Here is a 21,471-nt window from a genome sequence, read left to right as displayed (position 1 = left end):
TGTAAGTTACATTCTTGATGTTGGAAACTGATCAGTGATCATGTGAATGACCCAGGGACATTTCCTGGGGGTGGTTCTCAGAGCCTCTTTTCTATCCTGGTTCTCAGAGCCTCTTTTCTACTCATCTCCTCCCACAGCAGCAGCACGTGGTTCTGCTGGAATCCTCCTGTAACACTTCCGAAGTTCAGAGCTGTCTCCAAACTGCGTAAGAAAAGCAGATGGAATATTTAGTGCAGTTGCTGGAGCCATAAAAGAAAAAAACTTAACCAAGCTTATTAGGCTCCCGGTTTCTTCTCTCCCATAAAGGGAGCAATTGGCAATAAATGCCATTCTGCTTTTTAACAGATGAATGGCCCAGTTGTGATAAATCCACTAGCATTTTCAACGGGAAATATATTTTACTTCTGACAGTTTTAGTAGGGGGACCATAGTTTTTAAAGGAGTGGTGAGGGCGCTTTAGCGAGGGTTAAACTTTTCAAACCAATGTGAAGGCTGGGCCATGAGTGATCCACCATCCTTGGGGTTGGATTCCAAAATCAGGGAGCGGTCCATGTGTTCCTGGTTCTTTCCCTTTCTCGGCAGCTTGCGGGCAGAATCTTCACTTCTCAACACCTCTATGCTTTTACTTGATTTACATTTCTTCCTGGAATTAGGGAGTATACATATATTTCCTTTGTTCTTTAGATAAGGGAAGTGAGGTTCAGAGAGAATAACAGGTTTACTTGAGGTTCTTTGCAAAGTGAGTCAGGAATCTAGGATTTGGACCCTAGGACTTATCTTTCCTATTCATTTAATTCAATTTAGTTCTTGTCTGTCAGAAGAGGAAGAAAGTGCCTGAGACTTAGGAAGTCTGGGTTCTAGCCATGGTTTTGCAACCTACCGGTATTCCAGCCAACTGGGCAAATCATCTCCCTTGTCTGTTATTTCTTTTTCCTTACATAGTGGGTTTTAACTTGCCTGGGTCTGAGGAGTTTTCCATGATGTGGGACTTTCAGCCCAGAAAATTTCAAGCACTCTGCGGTGAGCTGGCTACCCCAGTTCTGGCATTGATCCATTTTTATTCTCTATAATCTCTCCTTGGAAAGTCTCATGTATTCATTCCACTGACTTCCAATTCTTCACCCATTCTGTGTGTTCTTTCCAACAGCTCCCCTTAACTTCAGTCCATCTGCTGACGGACATACTCACCGAGACATACACAGTTATCTCTACCTCAGCGTGTCCCAGACTGCTCTCATCCCCTCCCTCTGCCATCCATCCCCCTTCCCACTTCCCCAACTGAATTCCCTATGCTGTCAGTGGCACTGCCATCAGCCTTATTACCCAAAGAGCAACTAGGGGGTGGTCCTAGTATTCTGTACTCCCTCACTCCCATCTCAGAAGTCTGCAGGTATTATCAATATCCTTCCACTATTTCTGTCTACTCACTCTACCTCTATAACGCCTGCCCTAGTTCAGACCTTCATCATTTTTGCTTGGACTTTCACACCAGACCCTTGGGTTTCTGGTAGTATTCCCTTCTCCATTAGTTCCACCCTGCACCATATTTGATCAAATAAATCCAGGTTTCCTTAAGGGTCTATTTTTTGGGTGTAGTTTTTGGGATGTGTAGCTCCAAGCCTGGTTCTCCAGTGCTCCTTAAGATTCTGTTAGTTGTCAATATCGTTTCCTACATCCCTTTTCTGTCTAAAGTGACCAGTTGTCTCTTTCTGTTACTGGCATCTAAGAACTCTGATGAATACATTACGCAGTAATGAGCGGTAAGGTCAGCTCGAAGACAAATCTGAGAAGGACAAAGCTTGATGTGGCAGACTAAAGTGGGAGTTTGTCATCTGAATGGGCATATCAAAACCAGGATGAGATATTTACTTGGGACTGCAGTTTCTCCAAAATGCTAACAACACTTTGCCGTGTTGGAAAGTGTCCCTTAGGCGTTTTTAGGCACACACAGCTAGAGTGGTGCTGGGTCATTAGGCCTGGGCTCTGATCTAGGTGAGCCACCTGCCTGAGCTTTGCTCTAGGTAGGTGGATACTGCGTGTTTGTTCAACTGAACATCTCTGGAAAATCAACCAACCTCTCCAGCTTTAGTGTCCCCATCTGTAAATGAGAAACTGATATGTATTAAGAACTTACTCTTTGTAGTGTGAGGGAAGAATTTCTATATAAAATCAGGCTGCAGTCATTTCTACATTCTGGGTATATAGGGGTCAATGGCAGAATTCATGATTTTTATTATTATTTAATGAGTCTTTAGGCTATAAAAGATAAGTCCCCTGAGCCTACTTTAGAATGGAGAGATAGATCAAAGGGATCTAAAATTGTCCTATATAATACAATAATAGGATTTTTAAGGTTCTTCCTGGAGATTATAGACTTGGAGGATGGGAGACAGTGAATTAGATGAGGATGATGGTTGTCAACTGGTTATTGAGTTGGGAGCAGGTGATGGGAGAGATGATCTTTTGTGAGAATGCAGGTCCCAGTGACTGGGTAGGAGGTATATACCCAGGAGAGAAATGGCCTGGGAGGGACTGATTGATAAACTTTAGAAACAGTGATGACTGAAAGCAAATTTCTTTCCTATCTCATGCTGCAAATCCTGAAGCTTTCAGGAAAATCTGTCTCACAGAGCAGCATTGTGTGTGTGGGCTTTGGGGAATCAAAGAGAAACAACTTCATCCATGATTGGGGTGAAGAAATACATAGAGAGAATAGTAGTCAACCAGCAGAAGCTGAAATGAGATGACTACAAGGCTGGAGGCATTTGGAATGGGAAGTGAGAGGCCACACACATCAGAAATTCCTTCTCCCCAGTCCAGTCCACAGACACGTTCAGGAGAGGCCTGCCTTTCCTGCAGAAATATGCAGGATGGGGACATGAGTCACTCTATTTAAATATTAGAGGAAACTGTGAGTCCAGGAGGAGAAATAGAAGTTACATTTGTGCTAGGTAGTTTACTGATTTACAAAAGATATATTGAATGCCCACTATTTCAGATTTTTACATATGCTATTTCATGGGATCTTAGCCTAGCAGGTGAGGATTCGTATTACAATTACCACCTGAAAGATGAGGAAACTGAGCTTTGTGAGATGGGGTGACAGTCCTGGTTCTGCCTCCTCATGGATTAATGGGCAGCTTGCATTTGATGATGTATGAGAAGGTGCTAGGTCACCTCCATCTCATCCCTTCTACCTACTATAGGCTGAATTGTGATTCCCCCTCCTCGCCCAATATGTTGAAGCCCTAACCTCCAATATCTGTGAATGTGACCTTATTTGGAAACAGGGTCTTTGCAGATGTAATCAGGTTAAGATAAGGTCATAGGGTGGGTCCTAACCCAATGTGTCATTATAAGAGGAAGAGACAGAGACACACAAGGAGAAGGCATGTGGGGACAGAGGCAGAGATTGGAGTGATGCAGCTACAAGCCAAGCAATGCCAAGGACTGCCAGCCACCACCAGAAGCTAGAAGAGGCAAGAAAACATTCTACTCAGAGTCTCGGAGGAAGCATGGCCTTGCTGACACCTTGATTTTGAACTTCTTTCCTCCAGAGCTATGAGACAATACATTTCTGTTGCTTTAAGCCACTCAATTTGTAGTACTTCGTTACAGCAGCTGCAAGAAACTAATACATTACCCTAAGTCACCTCAGGCTGGCAGAGGTCAGCTCCTGAGTGTCTCATCAATGCTCTGCAACCATCATTGATTCCCATTCATTCATTCATGTGTATGCCTGTGGTAGGTATTTTACAAGAAATACAAACCCAAGTCATGTTCTCAAGTTAACTTCAATTTGGGGAAATAAGAAATTGACATCAAATGATGGATTAAATGACATGAGATGGTGAAGAAACTGTGTCTCTGGGCCAGTCCTCAGCACCTGGTAAGCACTCAAGGTCAGAAAGTGTTATCATGAATAATTAACACCAAGAGAAGTAGTGAAAGCTCATGGACCCGAAGCAGATTGGTGGAGTTGGGATCATGGCTTCTCCAGTCTCCACTCACCGTCTGTCTAGAGCAGCCTTTCTCCTGTCTCACCCCACTGCTAGATCACATTTTCCTATTTATGTTTTCAAGGCCCTCAGCAGTTCCCAAAATGGTATTGTGTATTTATGTGTAATTTGAGGGTTAACCTTCTCAATCTTGGCATTCATATTTTGGGCCCAATCATTCTTTGTTATGAGACTGTCCTGTGAGGTATATGATGCTTAGTAGAATCCCTGGACTCTACTCACTTAAATGCCAGTAGCATCCTCCCAGGCACAACAATAAAGTATGTTTCCAGACACTGCCAAATGTTCCCTGGGGGAAAATTGCCCTCAGCTGAGAAGCCCTGTCTCTTGAAAGTATTGCTCCTGAAGCAGGCACATAATCTGCCTTGTTTTCTATCATTTCTCCAGCCCCTAGAGCAGTGTGGTTACATAGTGAGCACTTTGTAAATGTGGGTTAACAAGCTGGCTGGAGAGGGTCTGCAGAGTGAGGTCTGCTGTTTTGTAGGAACTCAGAGGAAAAGTACCCCATCTCTGACTGGAAAACACACCCAGGGAGGCAGCTCCGAGGAGGTGGCATGTGAGTGGAAACTTGTAGCATCAGCAAGCTTTATCTTGACCAGTTGTAGAGGGTGGGCATCCCTGGAAGAGTGAGTGGCCCTGGAAAAGAGGAGGTGGGATGGGAAATGGGATGTTGGTGTGACACTGGGGGTGAGGCTGGGGTGTGGGATGAGCAATGAAGAAAGGCTGCAGGGGTATAAGGTCGAAATAGTAAGGGCCTGGACTAAGGCAGTGGCCAAGGGATCAAGTTCCACTTTAAGATGTCTGATTAGTAAGAGAAGGTTACTCTGAAATTATTAGTATACATGATTATTCCCTGGATTTTTGCTTCTTGCTGATAGATTCATGCTTCATGAAATGCTGTTACCCTTATAGCTCATATTTCTCTATTTTTATTTTTACTTAGCAACCATCACTTCTGATCATTTTTACATTAATTGTATATAACACTACTTTGCTTTAAACATATTTTAAAACATTTTGTTTTACAGTTCTCTTCACAGCTTGAAATTCTGTAGACAGTGGTCATAAATCTCTCTTGAAAGAAAATGGAAGTTGTCTGTTTTAATTTCGTATCAATTCCTGACTGCCTGGGCAGAGGGATGGGAGACACACATACAAAAACCTTTTTTCAGCACTTGCAATTGTCCATGTTCTACTGGTGGGTTGCAGTTTTTAAGTGGAATAGATTACTTTCAAAATGTATGTGTTTGGGGTTAGCAGTTGAAGACATGTTGTGGGATAAGGTGCAAGATTTTGATTAGAAATTGCCATTTAATTTTGGAGTGTGACCAAAAAGGTAGAAGCAATGAGACTGAAGAAACAGCACAGGTTCTGGACTGGAGATTTTGCTTGAATTCTGGCTCCTGTACTTCCCAGCTCTGTAATCCTGGGCAAGTTATATTAATCTCTGTCAGTCTTCATCAGTTCACCTATACATTGGTGGGGAGAGTGTAACATATCACCCCCCCCCAGATTTAGTGCCATAAAAGATCAACAACAATCAGTTATTTTTTTCTTTTAGTCAGGGCTCAGTGGGGACGGCTTCTTTCTGCTTCTCATGGCTGCAGCTGCAGTGAACAGACTGGAGTTGGAGGATGCTTTTCCAAGGTGGTCCATTCACCTGGCTGGTAATTTGGCACTGACAGTTGGCTAGGAGCTCTGACAACTAAGTTTGACAACTAGAGTGCCTATATGTGGCTTCCCAGTGTGGTGGTCTCAGAAGAGCTGGACTGTTCACGGTCAGACTTCCCCCAGAATGAATGTCCCAATATAACTAGTCAGAGCTGTGTGGCTTTTTATGACTTAACCTCAGAAAACAAATAGCGTCACTTCTGACATATTCTACTGTTTGAAGCAGTTGCAAACCTGCCCAAATTTAAGGTGGGGACATAGACACCACTTCTTTTTCTTTACTTTTATTTTGTTTATTGAAAAATAGTTGATTTACAGTGATTCAGGTGTACAGCAAAGAGATTCATATATATATGTATATATGCACATATTTATATACTTTTTAAGTTTCTTTTCCATTATAGAGTATTACAAGATATTGAACATAGTTCCCTGTGCTATACAGTAGGTCCTTGCTGTCTCTCTATTTTATATACGGTAGTACATATCTGTTAACCCAAATTCTTAATTTATCCCTCTCCTCCCCTTTCCCCTTTGGTAACCGTAAGTTTGTTTTCTATATCTGTGAGCCTGTTTCTGTTTTGTAAATAAGTTCATGGGTATCATTTTTTAAAAGATTCCACATATAAGTGATATCATATGATATTTGTCTTTCTCTGACTTACTTCACTTAGTATGATAATCTCTGGGTCCATCCATGTGGCTGCAAATGACATTATTTCATTCTTTTTTATGACTAATATTCCACTGTATGTATATATATATATATATATATATATATATATATACACACACACACACACACATATACCACATCTTCTTTATACATTCATCTGTTTTTCTAAATTAATTTTTATTGGAGTATAGTTGCTTTACAATGTTGTGTTAGTTTATGCTACACAGCAAAGTGAATCAGTTATATGTATACATATATCCACTATTTTTTAGATTTCCTTCCCAGTTAGGTTACCACAGATCACTGAGTAGAGTTCCCTATGCTATACAGTAGGTTATCATCAGTTATCTATTTTATACATAGTGGTGTCTATATGTCAATTCCACTCTCACAATTTGTCCCATCCCTCCTTACCCCCCTTGGTAACCATAAGTTTGTTCTCCACATCTATGACTCTATTTCTGCTTTGTAAATAAGTTAATCTGTATCATTCTTCCAGATTCCACATATAAGTGATATTATACAATATTTGTTTTTCTCTTTCTGACTTACTTCACTCTGTATGACAGTCTCTAGGTCCATCCACATCTCTGCAAATGGCACTATTTCGTTCTATTTTATGGTTGAGTAATATTCCATTGTATATATGTACCACATCTTATTTATCCATTCCTCTGTTGATGGACATTCAGGTTGCTTCCATGTCCTGGTTATTGTAAATAGAGCTGCAATGAATATCGGGTCATATTTCAAATTATGGTTTTCTTCGATATATGCCTAGGAGTGGGATGGCTGAGTTATATGGTAGCTCTATTTTTAGTTTCTTAAGGAACCTCCACACTGTTCTCCATAGTGGCTGTACCAATTTACATTCCCACCAACAGTGTTGGAGGGTGCCCTTTACTCCACACCCTCTTCAACAGTTACTGTTTCTAGATTTTTTCATGATGGCCATTCTGACTGGTGTGAGGTGATACCTCAGTATAGTTTTGATTTGCGTTTCTCTAATAATTAGTGATGTTGAGCATCTCTTCATGGTTTTTTTTTTTTTTTTTTTTTTTCTGTGGTACGCAGGCCTTTCTGTTGTGGCCTCTTCCACTGCGGAGCACAGGCTCCAGATGTGCAGGCCCAGTGGCCATGGCTCACAGGCCCAACCGCTCCGCGGCATGTGGGATCCTCCTGGACCGGGGCACGAACCTGTGTCCCCTGCATCGGCAGGCAGACTCTCAACCACTGTGCCACCAGGGAAGCCTTCTTTTCATGTGTTTGTTGGCCATCTGTATGTCTTCTTTGGAGAAATGTCTATTTAGGCCTTCTGCCCACTTTTGATTGTGTTGTTTGTTTTTTTTGATACTGAGCTGCATGAGCTGTTTATATATTTTGATTAGTCCCTTGTCAGTTGCTTCATCTGCAAACATTTTCTTCCATTCTGAGGGTTGTATTTTCATCTTGTTTGTGGTTTCCTTTGCTGTGCAAAAGATTTTAAGTTTAATTAGGTCTCATTTGTTTATTTTTGTTTTTATTTTCATTACTCTAGGAGGTGGGTCAATAAAGATCTTGCTGTGATTTATGTCATAGAGTGTTCTGCCTGTGTTTTCCTCTAAGAGTTTTATAGTGTCTGGTCTTACATTTAGGTCTTTAATCCATTTTGAGTTTCTTTTTGTGTATGGCATTAAGGAGTGTACTAATTTCATTCTTTTACATGTAGCTGTCCAGTTTTCCCAGCACCACTTATTGAAGAGACTGTCTTTTCTCCATTGTATATTCTTGACTCCTTTGTCATAGATTAGTTGACCATATGTGCATGGGTTTACCTCTGGGCTTTCTATCCTGTTCCATTGATCTATATTTCTGTTTTTGTGCCAGTATTATGCTATCTTGATTACTGTAGCTTTGTAGTGTAGTCTGAAGTCAGGGAGCCTGATTCTTCCAGCTCCGTTTTTCTTTCTCAAGATTGCTTTGGCTATTTGGGGTCTTTTGTGTTTCCGTACAAATTGTGAAATTTTTAGTTCTAATTCTGTGAAAAATGTCATTGGTAATTTGATAGGGATTGCATTGAATCTGTGGATTGCTTTGGGTAGTATGGTTATTTTCACAATATTCATTCTTCAAATCCAAGAACATGGTGTATCTCTCCATCTGTTTGTGTTGTCTTTGATGTCTTTCATCAGTATCTTACAGTTTTCTGAGTACAGGTCTTTTGTCTCCTTATGTAGGTTTATTCCTAGGTATTTTATTATTTTTGATACAATGGTACATGGAATGGTTTCCTTAATCTCTCTTTCTGATATTTCATTATTAGCCTATAGGAATGCAAGTAATTTCTGTGTATTAATTTTGTATCCTGCAACTTTACCAAATTTATTGATGAGCTCTAGTACTTTTCTGGTAGCATATTTAGGATTTTCTATGTATAGTATCATGTCATCTGCAAATAGTAACAATTTTACTCCTTCTTTTCCAATTTGGATTCCTTTTATTTCTTTCTCCTCTCTGATAACCTTGGTTACAACTTCTTAAACTATGTTGAGTAAAAGTGGCCAGAGTGGACATCCTTGTCTTATTCCTGATCTTAGAGGAAATTCTTTCAGCTTTTCACCATTGAGTATGATATTAGCTGTAGGTTTATCATATATGGGTTTTATTATGGTAAGGTAGGGTCCCTCTAGCCCCACTTTCTGGAGAGCTTTTAAATCATAAATCATTTTCTCTCTTTGTCAAAACTTGTTTTTTGCATCTATTGAGATGATCATATGGTTTTTATTCTTCAATTTGTTAATGTGGTGAATCACATTGATTGATTTCCATATATTGAAGATTCCTTACATTCCTGGGATAAATCCCACTTGATCATGGTGTATGATCCTTTTAATGTGTTGTTGGATTCTCTTTGCTAGTATTTTGTTGAGGATTTTTGCATCTATGTTCATCAGTGATATTGGCCTGTAATTTTCTTTTTTTTAGGTGATATCTTTGTCTGGTTTTGGCAGTAGGGTGATGGTGGCCTCATAGAATGAGATTGGGAGTGTTCCTTCTGCATTTTTTTGGAAGAGTTTCAGAGGCTAGGTGTTAACTCTTCTCTCAATGTTTGATAGAATTCAACTGTGAAGCCATCTTGCCCTCAGCTTTTGTTTGTTGGAAGATTTTAAATCACAGTTTCAATTTCAGTACTTGTGATTGGTCTGTTCTTACTTGTTATATCTTCCTAGTTCAGTCTTGGAAGGTTGTATCTTTCTAAGAATTTGTCCATTTCTTCGAGGTTGTCCATTTCATTGGTGTATAGTTGCTTGTAGTAATCTCTTATGATCCTTTTTATTTCTGTGGTGTCCTTTGTAACTTCTCCTTTTTCATTTCTAATTTTATTGATTTGAATCTTCTCCCCTTTTTTTCTTGATGAGTCTAGCTAAAGTTTTGTCAATTTTGTTTATCTTCTCAAAGAATCACCTTTTAGTTTCCTTGATCTGTGCTTTGATTTCTTTGTTTCTATTTCATTTATTTCTGCTCTGATCTTTATGATTTCTTTCCTTCTACTAACTTTGGGTTTTGCTTGGTCTTCTTTCTCTAGTTGCTTTAGGTGTAAGGATAGGTAGTTTATTTGAGATGTTTCTTGTTTCTTGAGGTAGGATTGTATTGCTATAAACTTCCCTCTTAGAACTGCTTTTGCTCTTTCCCATAGGTTTTGGATTGTCATGTTTTCATTATTATTTGTCTCTAGGAATTTTTTGACTTCCCCTTTGATTTCATCAGTGATCTATTGATTATTTAGTGACATTTTGTTTACCCTCCACGTGTTTGTGTTTTTTATAGTTTTTTCCTTGTAATTGATTTCTAATCTCACAACATTGTGGTTGGAAAAGATGCTTGATATGATTTCAATTTTCTTAAATTTATTGAAGCTTGATTTGTGGACCAATATGTGGTCTATCCTGGAGAATGTTCCATGTGCACTTGAGAAGAAAGTGTATTCTGATGCTTTTGGATGGAACATCCTATAAATATCAATTAAATCTATGTGGTCTAATGTGTCATTTAAGGCTTGTGTTTCCTTATTAATTTTCTGTCTGCATTACTTATCCATTGGTGCAATTGGGGTGTTAAAGTCCCCCAATATTATTGTGTTACTGTTGACTTCCCCTTTTATGGCTGTCAGCATCTGCCTTATATATTGAGATGCATCTATGTTGATGCATCTATGAATATATGCATATATATTTACAATTGTATGTCTTCTTCTTCAGTTGATCCCTTGATCATTATGTAGTGTCCTTCCTTTCTCATAGCAGTCTTTATTTTAGTCTATTTTGTCTGAGTATTGTTATTCCTGGTTTCTTTTGATTTCCATTTGCACGGAATTTCTTTTCCTACCCCTCATTTTCAGTCTGAATGTGTCCCTAGATCTGAAGGGGGGTCTCTTGTAGAAAGCATATATATGGGTCTTGTTTTTGTATCCATTCAGCCAGTCTGTGTCTTTTGGTTGGAGCACTTTATCTATTTACATTTAAGGTAACTGTTGATATGCATGTTCCTATTGCCATTTTCTTAATTGTTTTGGGTTACTTTTTGTGGGTATTTTTCTTCTCTTGTGTTTTCTGCCTAGAGAAGTTCCTTTAGCACTTGTTGTAAAGCTGGTTTGGTGGTACTGAATTCTCTTAGCTTTTGCTTGTCTGTAAGGCTTTTGATTTCTCTGCTGAATCTGAATGAAATCCATGTTAAGTAGAGTAATCTTGTTTGTAGGTTTTTTCCTTTCATTACTTTAAATATATCATGCGACTCCCTTCTGGCCTGCAGAGTTTCTTCTGAAAAATCAGCTGATAATCTTATGGGGAGACCCTTGTATGTTATTTGTTGCTTTTCCCTTGCTGCTTTTAATATTTTTCTCTGTATTTAATTTTTCTTAGTTTGATTAATATGTGTCTTGGTGTGTTTCTCCTTGAGTTTATCCCTTATGGGACTCTGTGTGCTTCCTGTATTTGATTGACTCTTTCCTTTCCCATGTTAGGGAAGTTTTCAACTATAATCTCTTCAAATATTTTCTCAGACCCTTTCTCTTTCTCCTTTTCTTTTGGGACCCCTATAATTCAAATGTTGGTGCATTTAATGTTGTCCCAATGGTCTCTGAGACTGTCCTCATTTCTTTTCATTCTTTTGTCTTTATTCTGTTCTGCAGCAGTTATTTCCACAATTCTAAATTCCAGCTCACTTATCCATTCTTCTGCCTCACTTATTCTGCTATTGATTCTTTGTGGTGTATTTTTCATTTCAGTTATTTTATGTTCATAACTTTTTTTTCTTCTTAATTCTTCAAGGTTCTTGTTAAACATTTCTTGTGTCATTTTGATCCATGCCTCCATTCTTTTTCTGAGATCCTGGATCATCTTTACAATCATTACTCTGAATTCTTTTTGAGGTAGATTGCCTATTTCCTCTTAATTTATATGATCTTGTGGGTTTTTACCTTTCTCCTTCATCTGTAACATATTTCTCTGTCATCTCATTTTGTCTAACTTACTGTGTTTGTGGTCTCCTTTCTGCAGGCTGCAGGGTCATAGTTTCTCCCACTGAGCACCTGCTGAACATTAGCCAAGGACCTCAGACACCTAAAAGGGCAAGAAAAGATCCCAGTGTAACCAAGTAGGATGAAAGAGAGAAAGGGAAGAAAATAGGAAATGGGATGGGATCCATACCCCTGAGGGTAGCTGAAGGAAGGAGAGGTTACCACAGCTGGAGACACCCCCTCACTGGCAGCGAGATATGCTCAAATAGAGGGTGGGCTTTGGGGGCTAGCAGAAGAAAGTACAGAGGCCGGTCCACGGCAAGCAGGACAGAGTGAGACTTGCATAGACTGTCTGTACCACAGCCCTGCATGCCCCAGCCTGAGACTGGTGTCTGCTGATGTGGGCTGGGTCTGGGTGCTAAAGCATGGTGTTAAGAGAACAAACCCAGGGAGGAGGCTGCTGTAGGCTGCATGGAGACAGCCTGAAGGGACAGGAGTGTGGAGCTCAGCTGTGAATTTTTCCACTTGTAGATGTATTCTTGATGTACTTGTGGGATAGGTGAACACAGGTCATCCTATTCCACCATCTTGACCTTGACTCCCTTCTGATTCATCTGTTGATGGACATTTAAGTTGCTTCCATACCTTGGCTATTGTATATAGTGCTGCTGTGGACATTGGGGTACATGTATCTTTTCAAATTAGAGTTTTCATCTCTTCTGGATATATGTCCAGGAGTGAGATTGCTGGATCATATGTAACTTTATTTTTAGTTTTTTCAGGAACCTCCATACTGTTTTCCATAGTGGCTTCACCACTTTGCATTCCCACTAATAGTTGACACAATTTCTTGATGGGAGAGGTGGCGAGGTGGCATTGTAAAAGAGTATGAGATGTTATGAAGCTCTTGGGAAAATAAAGTCTGCAGCAATGGTGAATATAAACTGCAGTGCGTTGCATAGATTCTGTCACATAATAAAAACTTAGTAAATGGTAACTATTACTATTCTATTAATTATAATTGAATGCTATCTAAATCAAGCTTAAGTTAGGTATGAGTTCTATCCTTGCTTACAGTTCAAGAGCTTTCTCCTGAAATCTGGTTTTCTTTCAGTGTCTTTGAGTATAAAGGCTCATTGTTCATCCTGTAACATCCAGACACTTAGAAATCATCCCTGACACCTCCCTCTTCTTCCACAACATATATTTGACTTAACACCAAGTTCCATTGATATGGCTATTTTTAATTTTTATTTATTTATTTTTGGCTGTGTTGGGTCTTTGTTGCTGCATGCAGACTTTCTCTTGTTGCAGTGAGTGGGGGCTACTCTTCATTGTGGTGTGCAGGCTTCTCATTGTAGTGGCTTCTCTTGTTGAGGAGCACATGCTCTAGGCTTGTGGGCTTCAGTAGTTGTGGCACGCAGGCTCAGTAGTTGTGACTCAAGGGCTTAGTTGCTCCGCGGCATGTTGGGTCTTCCCAGACCAGGGTTGGAACCCATGTCCCCTGCACTGGCAGACGGATTCTTAACCACTGACCCACCAGGGAAGCCCTGATATTGCTTTTTAAAACCTCACATATCTATTCTCCATCTCCACAACCACAGCCTTAGTCTAAGTTACCATCATCTTTTGCCTAAAATGCTCATTTCTCTGCCTCCATTTTGACTTCCCTCCAATCAGCTCTCTGCATTGTAGTATCTACTGGAAATCAAATCTGATCATGTCCTCATGATATTATAAAACATTCCAATGGTTTCTGACATTAAGACTAAAACCTAAGTCTTAGTAGGACCTATATATAGGATTGGCTCCTCCTATCTCTCAACCTTATCTTGTAACATAGGTCACTTTTCCCCTTTCTGAGCATCTGCTGGACAGGATTTCTTTCACTTCCTGGATGAGAACTCTATTCCCTTTGCCACAGACCTTTGCTGTTGCCTCAGCCTGGATGCTACTTGTCAGGAATGCTACAACTAGGACAGTTACTCCTATTAATTGCTTCTTTGGTATTATTACTTCAGATAGGATGACTTGGGCTGAACTATCAGAAAGACACTTTAAAATGCCTTATATTATAAGGATATGCATTATCTCATATAACAATAAGTCCAGAGGTAGAAAAGCCTACAGAGTTGGTTGTTTTTGGTAGCTCAGCAATAGCAATGACCTCTCTGTGACCACGTTCTTTGAGTTTTTCCATGATTTGTTCCCTGCATTGCTTTCAGTTTAAAGCATGAGGTTCTCCTCATGTTCACAAAATGGCTGCCAGCAGCAATGGAGCCAGCCTTCTCCTTTTTTCCATTTCTTCCAACCATGTAATATAAAAGCTTTAGTTCAATGTGACTGACCCAAAACAGTTCATGTACAAAAGCACTCCTCAGACGAATAATAGTTGTCAGAGTGCTATCATGATGTGATTGTCTTGGACTAATCAGGATCCACAGATAAAAGTAGAAAAGTTATTAGTATCTCCTGAGTCATCTGACTATGTGGGGGAGAAATGGACCCCTAAACAAATATGGGTTATATTATGAAGGAGAGAGTGGGGAATAGATACTGAGTGGCAGCTAACTGTGTCCACTTAAACTGTATAACTCTCCTTGTTAGTATTTACCCTAGTTTGTAATTTAAAACATTTTTTTCTAATTGTGGCAAAATACACATAACATAAAATTTACATCTTACTCTTTTTTATCTTAACTATTTTTAAGTGCATGTGTGGGTGGCATTGGGTACATTCATATTGTTGTGCTATCATCACCACCAACATCCATCCACAGAACTCTTTGCATCTTACAAAATTGAAACTCTGTGTATGTTAAACAGTAAGTCCCCATTTCTCCCTTCTCCAGCACCTCACAATCACCATACTACTTTCTGTCTTTATGAACTTGACTATTCTAGATTCTTCATATAAGTGGACTCATACAGTAGTTGTCCTTTTGTGACTGGTTTATTTCCCTTAGCATAATATCCAAAAGGTTCAACCATGTTGTAGCATGTGTCAGAATGTTCTTGTTCTTCCTTTTTAAGGTTGAGTAATATTCCATTGTATGTATTTATCACATTTTGTTTATACATTCTTCTATCAGACACTTGGGTTGCTTCCACTTTTCAGCATCTGAGAATAATTCTGCTATGAACTTCATTTTTCATTTACAGGTATTCGTGGATGTGTTTGGTGTGTGCTCTGTCTCCTCAGGTCTCCCCATGCTGTGAGCTGCACCAGGTAAAAACGCACCTTTTGTTTTCCCTTGACACTCTCTCTTAGAACCCAGGACAATGTCCAGTGGAGAAGAGACACTCAATAATTGTTGACTAAGTGAACGGACAAATTTAATTTGGGATATCTTGAAGATTATCTTATTTCTCTATGGTCACATTTTATTTTCCTTAAAATCTCTAATTATGTGAAAATATATGTGAATGTGTAACTTGAAACATACCTGGGGAGAGGAAGAAAAAAAGAATCTTTGCTAGGTCAAAATACTCTACCAAGGGGCTATTTACCTGCTTTTGATCATTTGGGACAGTCATACATTGATTTTTGTGGTAACGTGGGATCATACTGTGTAGCTATTTATAGTAAAATCTGAAGAGATCTTTTTAACTCAGAACTTTGTGAAGATGATACAAAGAAAATGCTTTCATGGAAATCATACACTCTGTTAGACTGTTACTTTCTGCATAAGGACCCTCTGGTTCTGATATCAACTTCAGGCTCATCTCACTAGGGCACTGGGGAGAACTCTGCCTGTTCCATGAGGGAAATGATTGACTCAGAATGGTTTCTTCTTCACTTTGGGTGAAGTCCAATGGTATTTTTATCTAATGCTATTCATTCTGAGGTTGGTTAGTATTTTAAAATTATTATAGAAATTTCAAACACATGAAAGAGTAGAGAGCATAGTATAATAAATTAACCCCATGTACCCATAATGCAACTTAGCAATTATCAACTCATGGCCAATATTATTTTGTCTGTCCCTCTAACTACTTCCCCCTTCCTCCTGAATTATTTTGGAGTGAATCCCAGACATTATATAATTTAAAATACACAGATTTTAGCATATATTCAATAGGTAAGTACTCTTTAAAGAAACATGATACCAATACTATTTTTACTCTGAGTAATTAAAAACAATTACTTTGAGTAATGAAATATTGACTCAGTGTTCAAATGTTTCTAATTATTTTCTATTATTTTTATAGTTTTTCTATCAGTAGTCAAATCAGTTTCATACATTGCAATTGTTAGATATGCCTCGAGTCTTTTTAAATCTCTTTTCTCTCCCTGTAGTCTTTTTTCCCCCTTGTAATTTATTTGTTGAAAAGCTACCTGTTTGATCTGTAACCTTTCTTGTTTTCTGGATTTTGCTGATTGAATCCCTGTAACTTCATTTCACATGTTCCTCTGCCCCTCTATTTCCTGTAAATTGGTAGTTAGATCTTGAAGCTTGATAGATTCAGATTGGAGTTTTTGGCAAGAACACTACTATCTTTAGATGATGGTATATTTTTCCATCGTGTCTAATGGATTCTCTCTTTGTGGTGTTAGCAGCCATTCAGATCACTTTCTAGATCCATTATTTCTTTAGGGTTCACAATATGCGGGTTTCTAATTTTACTATTTTTCATTTTTATTTTAAGCTGGAATACTGCTTTAAAGAGAATCCTCTCATTAAGACTTTGAATACTCTCAGATATGTTTGTACAGAAAAGTCTTGGTTACTTTTACTTTTACTTACCAAATTTTCCAAACAACAAGTGATCAATGAGATTTTCCCCTTCATTCTTTTTTTTTTAATCTTTATTGGAGTTTAATTGCTTTACAATGGTGTGTTAGTTTCTGCTTTACAACAAAGTGAATCAGCTATATATATACATATATCCCCATATATCCTCCCTCTTGCTTCTCCCTCCCACCCTCCCCACTCCCTATCCCACCCCTCTAGGTGTTCATAAAGCACCAAGCTGATCTCCCTGTGCTATGTGGCTGCTTCCCACTAGCTATCTATTTTACATTTGGTAGTATATATAAGTCCATGTCACTCTCCCACTTCGTCCCAGCTTACCCTTCCCCCTCCCCATGTCCTCAAGTCCATTCTCTACATCTGCGTCTTTATTCCTGTCCTGCCCCTAGGTTCTTCATAACCTTTTTTTTTTTTTTAGATTCCATATACATGTGTTAGCATATGGTATTTGTTTTTCTCTTTCTGACTTACTTCACTCTGTATGACAGACTCTAGGTCTATTCACCTCACTACAAATAACTCAATTTTGTTTCTTTATATGGTTGAGTAATATTTCATTGTATATATGTCCCACATCTTCTTTATCCACTCATCTGTCGATGAACATTTAGGTTGCTTCCATGTTCTGGGTATTGTAAATAGAGCTGCACTGAACATTGTGGTACCTGACTCTTTTTGAATTATGGTTTTCTCAGGGTACATGCCCAGGAGTGGGATTGCTGGGTCGTATGGTAGTTTTATTTTTAGTTTTTTAATCCCATTCATTCTTTTATTCCTTCTTCACCCTCCTTTTCCTTCCTCCCTTCTTGCCCATTATTAACTCTTTTAAACATATTTTTAACTATTTTATAACTAAAACACCTTAACTAACTTTAGCACATTTGATAGGTTTCAATGGGATTTGTTACTTTTTAGAGGCTTTATTTCTATTTGAAGGAAATCACTATATTTATGTATTTTCTTTAAATGTCAATTCTTTGTCATTTGGTTATTATCTCCACTCCCCCTGCAGTACGCCAATGAAGATACATAAGCAGAAATCTGCTAAATGAGGCTTCCAAATAAGCTAATATTTTTCTGATAAAATAGACAGATTTAGTTAGTGTATAATTTCTGTCTTTCTCCCTTCCCTCTTCTTCTGACCTGGGATGTGGATGCAATGACTGGAGGGGTAGCAGTGATCATGCCACAGAGAGGATGAACATTTACATACATACTCAGGTAGAAGCAAAAAAAGAATTGGTACCCAGTTACCTTGATGATTTTCTCACAGAATTACTCCATTCTGAGATTATTGTTCCTGACTCCTTTTTTATTTATTTATTTATCTTTTGGCGATACGTGGGCCTCTCACTGTTGTGGCCTCTCCTGTTGTGGAGCACAGTCTCCGGACGCACAGGCTCAGCATCCATGTCTCACGGGCCCAGCCGCTCCGAGGCATGTGGGATCTTCCCAGACTGGGGCACGAACCTGTGTCCCCTGCATCGGCAGATGGACTCTCAACCACTGTGCCACCAGGGAAGCCCCTGACTCATTTTTAAACGAGGAAAACAATCTCCAGTTTTTTTCTTTTTTAACATCTTTATTGAAGTATAATTGCTTTACAATGGTGTGTTACTTTCTGCTTTATAACAAAGTGAATCAGTTATACATATATATATGTTCCCATATCTCTTCCCTCTTGTGTCTCCCTCCCTCCCACCCTCCCTATTCCACCTCTCTAGGTGATCACAAACCACCGAGCTAATCTCCCTGTGCTATGCAGCTGCTTCCCACGAGCTATCTATTTTACATTTGGTAGTGTATATATGTCCATGCCATTCTCTCACTTTGTCACAGCTTACCCTTTCCCCTCCCCATATCCTCAAGTCCATTCTCTAGTAGGTCTCTGTTTTTATTCCTGTCTTACCCCTAGGTTCTTCATGACCTTTTTTTTTTTTTTTTTTAGATTCCGTATATATGTGTTAGCATACAGTATTTGTTTTTTCTCTTTCTGACTTACTTCACTCTGTATGACAGACTCTAGGTCCATCCACCTCACTACAAATAACTCAATTTTGTTTCTTTTTATGGCTGAGTAATATTCCATTGTATATATGTGCCACATCTTCTTTATCCATTCATCTGTCAGTGGACACTTAGGTTGCTTCCATGTCCTGGCTATTGTAAATAGAGCTGCAATGAACATTGTGGTGCATGACTCTTTCTGAATTATGGTTTTCTCAGGGTATATGCCCAGTGGTGGGATTGCTGGGTCATATGGCAATTCTATTTTCAGTTTTTTAAGGAACCTCCATACTGTTCTCCATAGTGTCTGAACCAATTTGCATTCCCACCAACAGCGCAAGAGTGTTCTCTTTTCTCCACACCCTCTCCAGCGTTTATTGTTTCTAGATTTTTTGATGATGGCCATTCTGACTGTTGTGAGATGATATCTCATTGTACTTTTGATTTGCATTTCTCTAATGATTAATAATGTTGAGCATTCTTTCATGTGTTTGTTGGCAATCTGTATATCTTCTTTGGAGAAATGTCTATTTACGTCTTCTGCCCATTTTTGTATTGAGTTGTTTGGTTTTTTTGTTATTGAGCTGCATGAGCTGCTTGTAAATTTTGGAGATTAATCCTTTGTCAGTTGCTTCATTTGCAAATATTTTTCTCCCATTCTGAGGGTAATCCCCAGTTTTTTTAGCCAGTATTTATTGGCATTTTCTGTATTTTCAGCTGCATGTCTTCCATGATGCGTTTGTATAAAGTCATGTATGTAATAAGTGGGAGAGCTGGGTTTCAAATCCAGATTTGTTAATATCTAGATGCTTGTGGTCTCTTATGAAGTGATGTGTATAACCATGAGCAAGGAATACAGCTGAATACTTCTATGAAGAGGACACCCTCATTAATTCTTTGATTACCCTCAGATATGCTTTGTACAGAAAAGGCAGGATATATGCTTGATTTGTAAACCAGTCTCCCCCTGTCTAAATCCATGCAGTTCTCTGAAGAAGAGCCCAGGATTTAACACACATTTTCAGCATCTCCTCACACAGGGAATGAGATGCTCTGGCTCCATGTAATGAGCTGATGAAATATACAACTTTTTCTTGTTTCTTATCAAATGATTTTCAAACTTTCTATACCAAAGAGGTCTCTTTTATTAACTCCCTGCAAAATATAACATGTTTAGAAAGATTTTGTGAAGCAAACTGCACTTAATAATAAATATTTAATTCACTTCCCCATTTAAATTTAATCCAATGCATATATAACCTCTAATCATAGTTTCTGATCTACATGCCTCGTATTAGCACACTGAGTTGGTGCTAATTTCAGTGAAAAACAAGGATACTTTGATTAACCTGTACAGCTTTAAATTCTATTAAGATTCTAAGGATAATAGAAATGCCCTGTGAATCCCCTGGTCACTTTGAAGACTCCTGTGGGTCAGGGGACTCTGCTGGGGACCCAGGTTGGGAGTTCCTGCTCTAGAGTCTGGTGGTCCATATTCTAGCTGGCTCGTTCCCACTACAACAAAAAGCATAGAAGAGGCTTCAGTCAGAAGGTGGATTTGCTTCTGTTTTGGGTTCCTCTTGGTGCCACATACTGCTTCTGAGCTAGGGTGACTCTGAGTTAGACCTTATGGTCCTGAGCCCATTCAGCTTCTGATGCTGACCACTTCCCACCTGTAGTCTCAACCAGGATGAAAACCAAGTTCTGGAATACTTTAGGAGTCCCATACACAAGGGTAAGTAGTATCTAGAACTGGTCTTGCTTAGGTATCTAGTCTGTCTGCTTGGTGCTCTGTAGATTGTCCTGTAGCTTTCCTCTTAAGCTCTTATCATGCTTATAATGTTCATCATAGATGAGTTCTGTCTCAAGAACATTTATTGAACACCTGCCATGAGCTAGCATGGTATTTGATACCAGATTATACAGATAAATAAGATCCTGTGCTTATGATTGGGCTTCTGCATTGATTTCAGCTTTTATCCTTATTTGAAAACTTAACCTGAACAGTGTTTGTGAGACTCTCTGTAGCTAATGCTAATCTCCCCCAACTTCTACTGGAGTTGGACTCCTCTGATGGGATCCACTGATGGGTTCTTGCTAGAGCCCAGGTGAGTTATCTTCCATCTCAACACCGTAAGTCCTACCCTTCCATGGAGAGGGGCCCTGTTGCTGCATCCCTCCTACCAGATTGAGTTCCTATGTGTCCTTCTCCTATGTGATTCTCTCCTCATAAGCTCCTTGAAGGCAGGGACTGTATTCATTTCGGTATTCTCAACACTATGCCCAGTGCACAGTGAATGGTAGATGCTGGTTATTGTTTGTGGAATGATGAATGGAAGTGAGTGCTGCATGGAGAGGGGAGGAGAGACTTTGAGATGAGGGAGCCATGGACCTGAGAAGTCTGGTGATCATACAGGCTGATCATTGTGAATGTGGAAGTGTCCTGGGATGATGTGGGATGAAGGGGAGTCTATAGGCTGGATACCACCATCACCATCAGAACATCATTTAGAGCACTGGCGAATGAGTGGTGGTTAGGGACAGCACGGTGGGGGCAGAGGCTGAGGTAGCTGGAAGACCTGAGCTTCAAGAGGAGGGGGGACTTTGGCATAAGTGCTTATGCAGCTGGTGGTAGCACTGGGAGCCAGCATGCTGACCACAACTCTGAGGAATGTGTAGGGACATGTTAAGAATGGGCAGGTTCCATCTGAGATGACTGCAAGGAAATCATGTTACCTGGGGAAAGCTGGTTCTCAGTTAAGGCAAGGAAGTGATGGGGGTGCTTGGGGAAGAGGTTGTAGGTGTGTAGAGGTTGGTTAACTGCATTGCAAAGACTGCACAGGGCAACAC

Source organism: Grampus griseus (assembly GCF_964374135.1).
Source record: "Grampus griseus genome assembly, chromosome: 4".
NCBI classification, from domain to species: domain Eukaryota; kingdom Metazoa; phylum Chordata; class Mammalia; order Artiodactyla; family Delphinidae; genus Grampus; species Grampus griseus.
Note: the sequence above shows the minus strand (reverse complement) of the source record.